The following is an 8,886-nucleotide window of genomic DNA, read 5'->3' as shown; positions in this document are numbered from 1 at the left end:
TGTGCAAGATTACAACCTCTAGCATAGAAGACTTGGTCATCCATCAGCTCAAGTTTTGAAGTTATTGGACATCTTGCAGCATGACAAGGATGTAGAAGGTTTGAATAATTGTCATATCTGCCCCTTAGCTAAGCAAACTAGGCTAAGCTTTCCTGTAAGTAAGAGTAGAGTTGCAGAGTAGTTACTGCACTATTACATTAGTGTTGTTACTGTTTCATTGAGTCGATCACTGAGAGTTAATATTGTTACATGTGGTCAGTCGCAGTATGTTGAGTTAGTTTGTTAGGAAGACTAGAAGCTTCAAGAACACAATGTGATTGTCTATAAATACTCAAGTGTAATACGTTGTAATTAATCAACTCATTTTCAATACAACAAAAGCAATAGCAGTTTCAATTCATATTCATTATAGATGGATCCTTGATTAAACTTTACAGTTTTTTATTTGGGAAAACAAAAAGTCGATTATCTTTCTTGTCTCGAACAATTAAACTAGTGATACGGTTCTTTTCAATTGATTCGTTCTGATGTATGGTAAATATTGGGTTCAAAGTATATGAAAAAGTGTGAATGAAAAATAGAGAAAAAATGGTGGGGAGAAAGGAGACACTAATTTAGAAAGTGTACTCCCAAATTAGAAAGTTCACTCTTTCTCCCATATTAGTGGAAGAAGAGAACTTGCGAGTGTTTAAAATAAGGAATACTTACTCCACATGGTAAGCAAGGCAACAAATAAGAGATGCCTCGCGCCGTCGCCACCGTCGCTCGCTCGGATCCGCTTCGGCTTAGGCTTCAGCTTCGGCTTTTGCTTCGACTTCGGATTTGGATTTAGAAAATGACCAATCATTGAGATCTATCTTTTTGGATAAAGTTTATTTGACAGAAATTCAGTTCGAAAATACCAAAGGGAAAAACACAACTTTTTTATGTGTTTTGATACTCCATTTATATGCATGCATGCAGCTTCCGAAATAGTGTTTTGAGACAGTGCAGTGCTAAAACGAAGGGATGCAACCCTTCAACGAAATGACACATTGATTCATGAAATGGTATGCCTGTTCGGAAAATACACATTCTTTAGATGAACAGACATGACTTTTCCAGAAAGGTCACACCTTTTAAGTAAACCATTGCCACTTTTCAAAAGAAGCACATGTTGGCTATATAAACCTGCTTTCATCCACAGGTTTAGGTATGAATCTTCTGAAATACAAACTCTCTTCTTGTCTTGAAAAATTTTCTGTGTGATCTATCAAACCGTTGAGTGAGTTCACCAAATCCAACAATTTGAGGTATCGCTATTGTTCGGATTGAAGGCCATTTTATCCTGGGAGGAAGATTCCAAAACCTCGGGTACAGTGAGGGGAATTATTCCTTAAGGACACTCCGTGAATTCGGAGGACTTGGTCTTAAATTATGTTTTATCTCTTTTCTGAATCTAAACACACTTCTTAGATAAATTATTTGTAATCTAGTGTTGAAAGTTTTAAAGAACTTTATAAGTGTTCTTGACTTGGACTTGAACTAGTGTTGTTTGTATTTCTTATATACAGATTCTTGTACCAGAATACATAAAAGATAACAATCTTAAGGAATAACCTTGCAGAATCTGTATTGATTGTTTTTGGAGATTAAACCTTTAACCTTTCAAAGACATAAAATCTTTATCACAAGTTAAAGATCACTCGGTTGACGATTGAAAGTCATAAAAACTTCATCGTTAACTAGAAACAAGAAGAAGAGTTTAAATTTGCTTAACTTTATAAGTAGTATTCTAAAAATACTAAATTTTATTGTCTTGTGGTGACAGAAAAAATGTCTAACGAAAGTCAAATGCAAGATATGGCTACGACTGTGGGGGCAACTAGTATTGCCTCAACAAGTCGAGCAAATGTTCTGCAACCAATGGAACCTGTGGAAAAGTTCGAGAAATTTGCAGGCATTGACTTTAAGCGATGACAGCAAAAGATGTTCTTTTACCTCACCACTCTATGCCTTCAAAGGCTCACTAGTGAGGATGCTCTTGAGGTGCAACCTCGGACAAAGAGCATTTCATGATTGTAAAGGCTTGGAAACACTCGAACTTTCTTTGCAGGAATTTTATCTTAAGTGGTCTCCAAGACAACCTCTATAATGTTTAAAGTGGAATTAAGACATCAAAGGAATTGCGGGGGGCACTAGAACGAAAATACAAGACAGAGAATGCGGGAGTTAAGAAATTCTTTGTTGCAAGGTTCCTAAACTTTAAAATGATAGATAGCAAATCGGTTGTCTCTCAAGTGCAGGAATTGCAAGTAATCATCCATGATCTCCTAGCGGAAGGTATATCTTCGAAAAATACCTTAGTTGAACAAATTAAAAATGTTCTTAGTACTCACATAAACTGTTTTGTAGGTTTGATTATGAATGATGCATTTCAAGTAGCAGTGATCATTGAGAAGCTACCACCTATGTGGAAAGATTTCAAAAACTACTTGAAGCACAAACGCAAGGAGATGACTGTCGAAGATCTTATTGTCTAACTACGTATTGAAGAGGATAATAAGGCTGGCAAGAGAAGGTCAAAGGGGAATTCTAAAATTAATAGAGCACATATTGTATAAGATGATCAAAATAATTCTAAGAAAAGGAAGAAAGTTGAACAAGGAAGAAACCAAACCAAGAAGAAATTCAAGGAAAAATGCTACAATTGTGGCAATATTGGCCAAAAGTCTACGGATTGTTGTGCCCCAATGAAAGGCAAGAAAAAGGACCAAGCTAATATGGTTGAGTCCAACAAATAAAGTGATGATCTGTGTCCTATATTCTCAGAATGCAACTTGGTGGGAAATCCTCGTGAATAGTGGATGGGTCCTGGTGCCACCTACCATGTTTGTGCCAACAAAGAGTTATTTTCGTCATCCGCTCCGGCTCAAGTAGAAGAAATGATCTACATGACTAAGTCCACTACGGCTAAGGTAGAAAGAACAGTAAAAGTGGGCTTGAAAATAACTTCAGGAAAGGTCTTGACACTTAACAATGTCTTGTATGTTCCAGAGTTATGTAGGAACTTAATTTTTGTTTCACTTCTAGACAAGAACAGATTCAAATGTGTAACCGTTTATAAAAAAATTGTAATTAGCAAAGGATAAGTGTCTAGTAACACCCCACAAAAATCATCCATGCATTAGCTCGTGGTAATATGCTCTTAGAGTTAAATGCTAGAATTGTGTCAAAGAAACTTAGTCTCATTTTTGACTTCCAAAGTGAGTAAAGTTTAAACCATATATAATTTTCCTAATTTTACTTTTTATCATGTGAAAAATTGAATGAGCTTTCTGTCGATATAAGATTCGGCCAAATCCGATACCCGGGCAAGAAGTTATGGTTAATTTAAGTTCTAATCGTAAAACACCATCATTTTGGAGCTTGGCGCATCGCGGAGGGATCCTATTTAGAAATTGTCAAATTCCAGTAGCATAGGGCGATTGTGGCGCATCGCGCTGAAGTTTCAGGTCCCAACCAGTGGGACAATGCAATGGCTCCGTGTCGCGGTGACCTTAAAAATCCCACTCATCAATTTCCAGTGAGCCACCGCAATTGTGGCACGTTGTGGTGGCCCATGTAATTGGGCTCCCAGTTATATTTTTATTCCATCTTATTAAGGGTATATTAGGTATTTTCCACCCTCTTATCAGCCTAAACACGGAATTTAATCCCAAAGACACCAGAATACATTCACAATCATCCAAATTACTCAAGAACACTCTCTAGGGTTTCAAACTAAAAATCCAAATAACTCAAGATTTAAACATGGGTTTTCAAGATTGATTGAAGATTTGGAATCCCCAAATCATAGGCTTCAAGAATCATTCATCAAATTCCTAAATTAAGGTACGTGGAGTTTATCCTAAAAACTAGATGGGCTTATAAACACTAGAACATGATTTAAAGGTTATCAAGCATAAATTTAGAAAGGGGTTTTGAAATATATAACTTTATTTTGCATTATGAATGTTTAATTGTATTGTTGATTTGGTCTTTAGGCCTTTACCCCTTAAATTGATTTACATGTATATGTATATGTTTGAAAATTTTAGATTGAAGATTGTTTGAGAGCATAACATATGAAATCCCTCTCTTGTGATGACTTTAAGTTTATGATCTTAAGGTGAAGGATTTCAAATGCATGATTTATGGCTTGAAAATAGTTTACTCAAATACCATATTATTTTGAGCATGATTTAGAAATTTAAGAGAGGGAGTTTCTAGATGTAATTATATTTTGTTAAAAGAGAAAGATTTGCAGGAGATTAAAAGCTTTGACATGACCACCTTGCATCATTGAAAGTTTGACAAAGAGAGTTGCATACATGTGTTTACATGAGTTTTAGAGAAAGAGTTCTTTGAAATAATTTATTGATATGGTGGTCCCGAATTTATGTTTTGAAATACAGAGATTGTAATATGATAATAATGGCTCAGAGATGTGACTTGCAAGTCAATGGTATGACGATACCATAAGTATGTATGTCATAACAGAGTATGTTTTCAAAATATATTTTTAGTGAATGCATGTTTTAAAGAGTTAAAATTGGGCTTAAAGAGGGTTAGGTGGTTACCCGAAGAAGGTTTGAGTTCAAGTAACTCTTAACCTAAAACCGTGATTTGTTGATCCGGGTATATTATTTTTACGCTGGTGACAGCCGTGTGGCATAGAAAAGTCAGAGACTCCAACCCTTGCGGCACACTTGGGTTGGGGGCTTCCCCACCGAGTCAATGGCGGATTCCATATAGCCCGTGGAATTTTAGAGTTGTAAGGTATACCACCTAGCGTAGAAGTAAAACGAAGAGTGTCACAGAGTTTAGCTGATTTTTCAGAGTCTTTCAAAAATACCCATGAGATTTCTTACTATCTGATATGTTTATGAACTATTTTAAATTGCTCTCATATATGTTGAATATAAACTAGTACTTTGGATCTGCTCTGCATACCAGTATATCTGTATTGACCCCTATCTCCTAGGTTCGGAGGCTCAGTCCAAGGGTCTGGTTAATCAGTAGAATATTCCAGAGAGAAGTGATCTGATCAGTAGTGATCCTTCTGTGTTCCAGAAGGCCTATTATTTCAGATTGTGTCATTCCATTGGTTTGGTCTACTGGGGGCCTTGCCCAGTTTTCAGAACAGTTTTGAGATGTAGTAAAGATTTTGCAGACTAGGTTAAATCTTATTCAGATGTTTTGAATTGTAACTTTCATTCTCATGTCTTGAAACTCAGAGTTAATGACCATGTTTCCGTATAAGATTGCATTTTCTCATATTTTTTTATTATATGAATGTTGTGCATGACTACAAGATAGAGTAGGACGTTGGAGCCTTCATGGTTCGGGATATCCGCCATGGCCAGGCCCTAGTTTAGGTCATGACAAACTTGGTATCAGAGCACGGTTCATGGTCCCAGGGTGTCTGCAAAATCGCGTCGGGTAGAATCTTGTTTATGGGTGTTTAGCACGCCATACTTATAAGCAGGAGGCTACTAGGCATTTAGGAATATTTCTCTTCTTTGTGGTTTAGTTCGTGCTTCAGAGTCTGAGTTGTCCCCTAATCTATGATCTCTTGTGTTTCAGAAAAACAATCATGCCTCCCCATCGTACTATCGATCAGAATGCACAGACAAATAAGGTCCTTCCCACTCATGGGATGAGGACTCGAAATAGAGCTCAAATTTCAGAGATTAATGCTACTCCGAGAGTCCGACCTACTCAGACCAGCCCACTTAGGGCACCCAGAGCTTCCCAAATGAGGACAAACCATACTCAACCTCATAAGAGAGAGGTATCTAATGCAGAATTCAGACAGTCCATTCACATGTTTGCGCAGTTGGTAGCCATATAGACTCAACGGTTGGAAAATATTGGGTTTGCATCTGTTACGTCTGAGGCTACAAGAGTGGGCCAGTTCATAAGGATGAACCCACCCAAGTTTACAGATACCAAGGTAGAAGAGGATCCACAGGAGTTTGTGGACGAAATGGAGAAGATCTTTAAGGTGATGCATGTAGATGAGATAGAGGGAGTTGAGTTAGTAGCTTACCAGCTCAAGGATGTAGCGAACTAATAGTATAATGAGTGGGAAGATGCTGAGCCCACAGTTTGGGCCGAGTTCGTGGAAACCTTTCTTGATCGATTCTTTCCTCTCGAGCTGAGGGAGGCTAAAGCCAAAGAGTTTATGAATCTAAAGCAGTGTAAGATGAGTGTACAGGAGTACACTCTGAGGTTCAACCAACTAGCCCGTTATGCTCCAGAGATAACTAGTAACATAAGAGCCTGAATTAGGAAATTTTCATCCGGCCTTTCAGATGACTTAGAGCTTGAATATCAGGGAGCAATGTTGAATCGGGACATGGATTTTGCCAGGCTATCAATCCACATGCAGCAAGTTGAGGAAAAGAAAAAGAAAATCATTGAATCTGGAGAGAAGGACAAACAGGCAAAGAGATCCAAAATAGCAGACCAGAGCTATAGTCAATAGCAGAGTGGGAATAGGGGTAACAAATGGCATAAGAAGAAGGAAAATTGGGGTAATGCCCAGTCTGCAGCCAGTGCCCCGGTGAACAGACCCCCAGCCGGACAGCACACTCAGGATTTTCAGTATAGGCAAGGGCCGAGGATGCAGGGTTCATAGTCTCAAGGAAGTATAGCTCAGAGCTCTCAGACATACCGGCGCTGTGAGAAATGTGGGAGAAATCATCCAGGGAGATGTCAGTTTAGCGCTATGGTGTGTTATTCGTGTAGCCAGCCAGGCCATATCCAGAGAGAATGTCCGGCAGCAAGGGGTAATGTTGGTGGAGCCAAGTCACAGGCTAATTCTTATGCACCACCACCGCCTCAAAAGGGTGCCACTTCAGCCGCCAAAAACGGTCGCAACCGGTTGTACGCCTTGACCAACCGCCAAGAGGCAGAGGCCTCACCGGATGTAGTTACTAGTACGTTGCAAATCTTTTTCCGTGATGTTTATGTGTTACTTGATCCCAGGTCTACCCTGTCTTATGTGACCCCTTATATGGCTGTTGATTTTGGGTTTGAGCCCAATGTAATTGCCGAACCTTTTTGTGTTTTCACTTCGGTAGGAGACACTTTTGTGGCTAGAAGGGTGTATATAAATTGTGTAGTGACTGTTTGTGGGCGGGATACTGCGGCAGACCTCATAGACTTAGACATGATTGATTTTGATGCTATCTTAGGGATGGATTGGCTTCATTCGTGCTATGCCACACTAAATTGTAGAACCCAAAATATATGTAGAGAATGGAATTTTCCATCAAACTACGGCTCCGCATTCACCTCAATCTAACGAAATTGCGGAAAGGAAAAAATGAAAGTTGAAGGAAATGATGAATGTCTTACTTATAAGTTCCGATTTACCGCAAAACTTTTGGGGGGAGGCTATCCTTACAGCCAACCATATACTCAAAGGAAGGAAACCCAACTTGAAATATTTCAAAGTATGGGGGTGTCTAGCAAAGGTCCAAGTTCCTATGCCTAAAAGGGTTAAGATATAACCTAAGACGGTGGACTGTGTGTTCATAGGATATGCTAAAAGTAGTTAAGCATGTCGATTTTTGGTTCATAAATCCAAACATCCGAATATTAATGAAAATACGATAATTGAATCAGATAATGCTGAATTCTTTGAAAACATTTATCCGTATAAAACTAGACATGAACAGTCTAGTGGGGAGTCTAAACGAATTCGAGATGAACCAAGTGAGAATGTACATGATGAATAAAATTCAAGGCGTAGTACACATCAAACAACGTCAACTTCGTTTGGTTCAGATTTAGTAACATTGCTCTTAGAAAATGAGTCTTAAACATTTAAAGAAGCGATGTCGACTTCGGACTCATCTTTTTGGAAAGCAGCAGTTAATAGTGAGATTGATTCAATCTTAAGCAACCATACATTGGAATTGGTTGATCTTCCTCCAGGATATAAACCTTTAGGTTCAAAATAGATCTTCAAAAGAAAAATAAAAGCAGATGGTACTATTGGCAAATATAAGGCAAGACTTGTAGTAAAAGGCTTCAAACAAAAAGAAGGTCTTGATTACTTTGATACATACTCCCCAGTAATAAGGATAACATCGATTCAAATGTTAATTGCCTTGGCAGCGGTATATGGTCTTGAAATCCATCAAATGGATGTGAAAACTGCATTCCTAAACGGATAATTGGAGGAAGAAATTTACATAGAACAACCTGAAGGTTTTGTGGTTCCAGAAAAAGAGAACAAGGTGTGTAAATTTATTATGTCGTTGTATGGACTAACGCAAGCACCTAAACAACAACATGCGAAGTTTGACCAAACCATGTTGGTAAACGGGTTCAAGATAAATGAATGTGATAAATGTGTTTATATTAAAGACACTCCAAATCACCAAGTCATTCTTTGTTTATATGTGGATGATATGTTGATCACCAGTAGAGACATTTCTAACATAAATGCAACGAAGCGAATGCTCGAGAGAAAGTTTGATATGAAAAATCTTGGAGTTGCGGATTTGATCTTAGGCATAAGAATCCATAAAACTCCACAAGGGTTGGCATTGTCATAGTCTCACTATATCGAAAAGTGTCACGACCCAAACTAGGGCCTGGCCGTGATGGAAATCTCAAACTATGAAGGCCCGGACATCCTACTCTATCTGATCTGGTAATCATGCACAACATTCATATCATAAAAGAAATTGCGAAAGTATAATCTGATACGGAAACATGGTCATTAACTCTGAATTTCAAGAAATAAGAAAGAAAACTGCAATTCAAAACATCTAAATAAGATCTGACTTAGTCTGTGAAATCTCCACTACATCTCAAAACTGTTCTGAAAACTGGGACAAGGCCCCT

This window comes from Capsicum annuum, unplaced genomic scaffold (genome assembly GCF_002878395.1).
Source record: "Capsicum annuum cultivar UCD-10X-F1 unplaced genomic scaffold, UCD10Xv1.1 ctg65911, whole genome shotgun sequence".
Classification (NCBI taxonomy): Eukaryota; Viridiplantae; Streptophyta; class Magnoliopsida; order Solanales; family Solanaceae; genus Capsicum; species Capsicum annuum.
Note: the sequence above shows the minus strand (reverse complement) of the source record.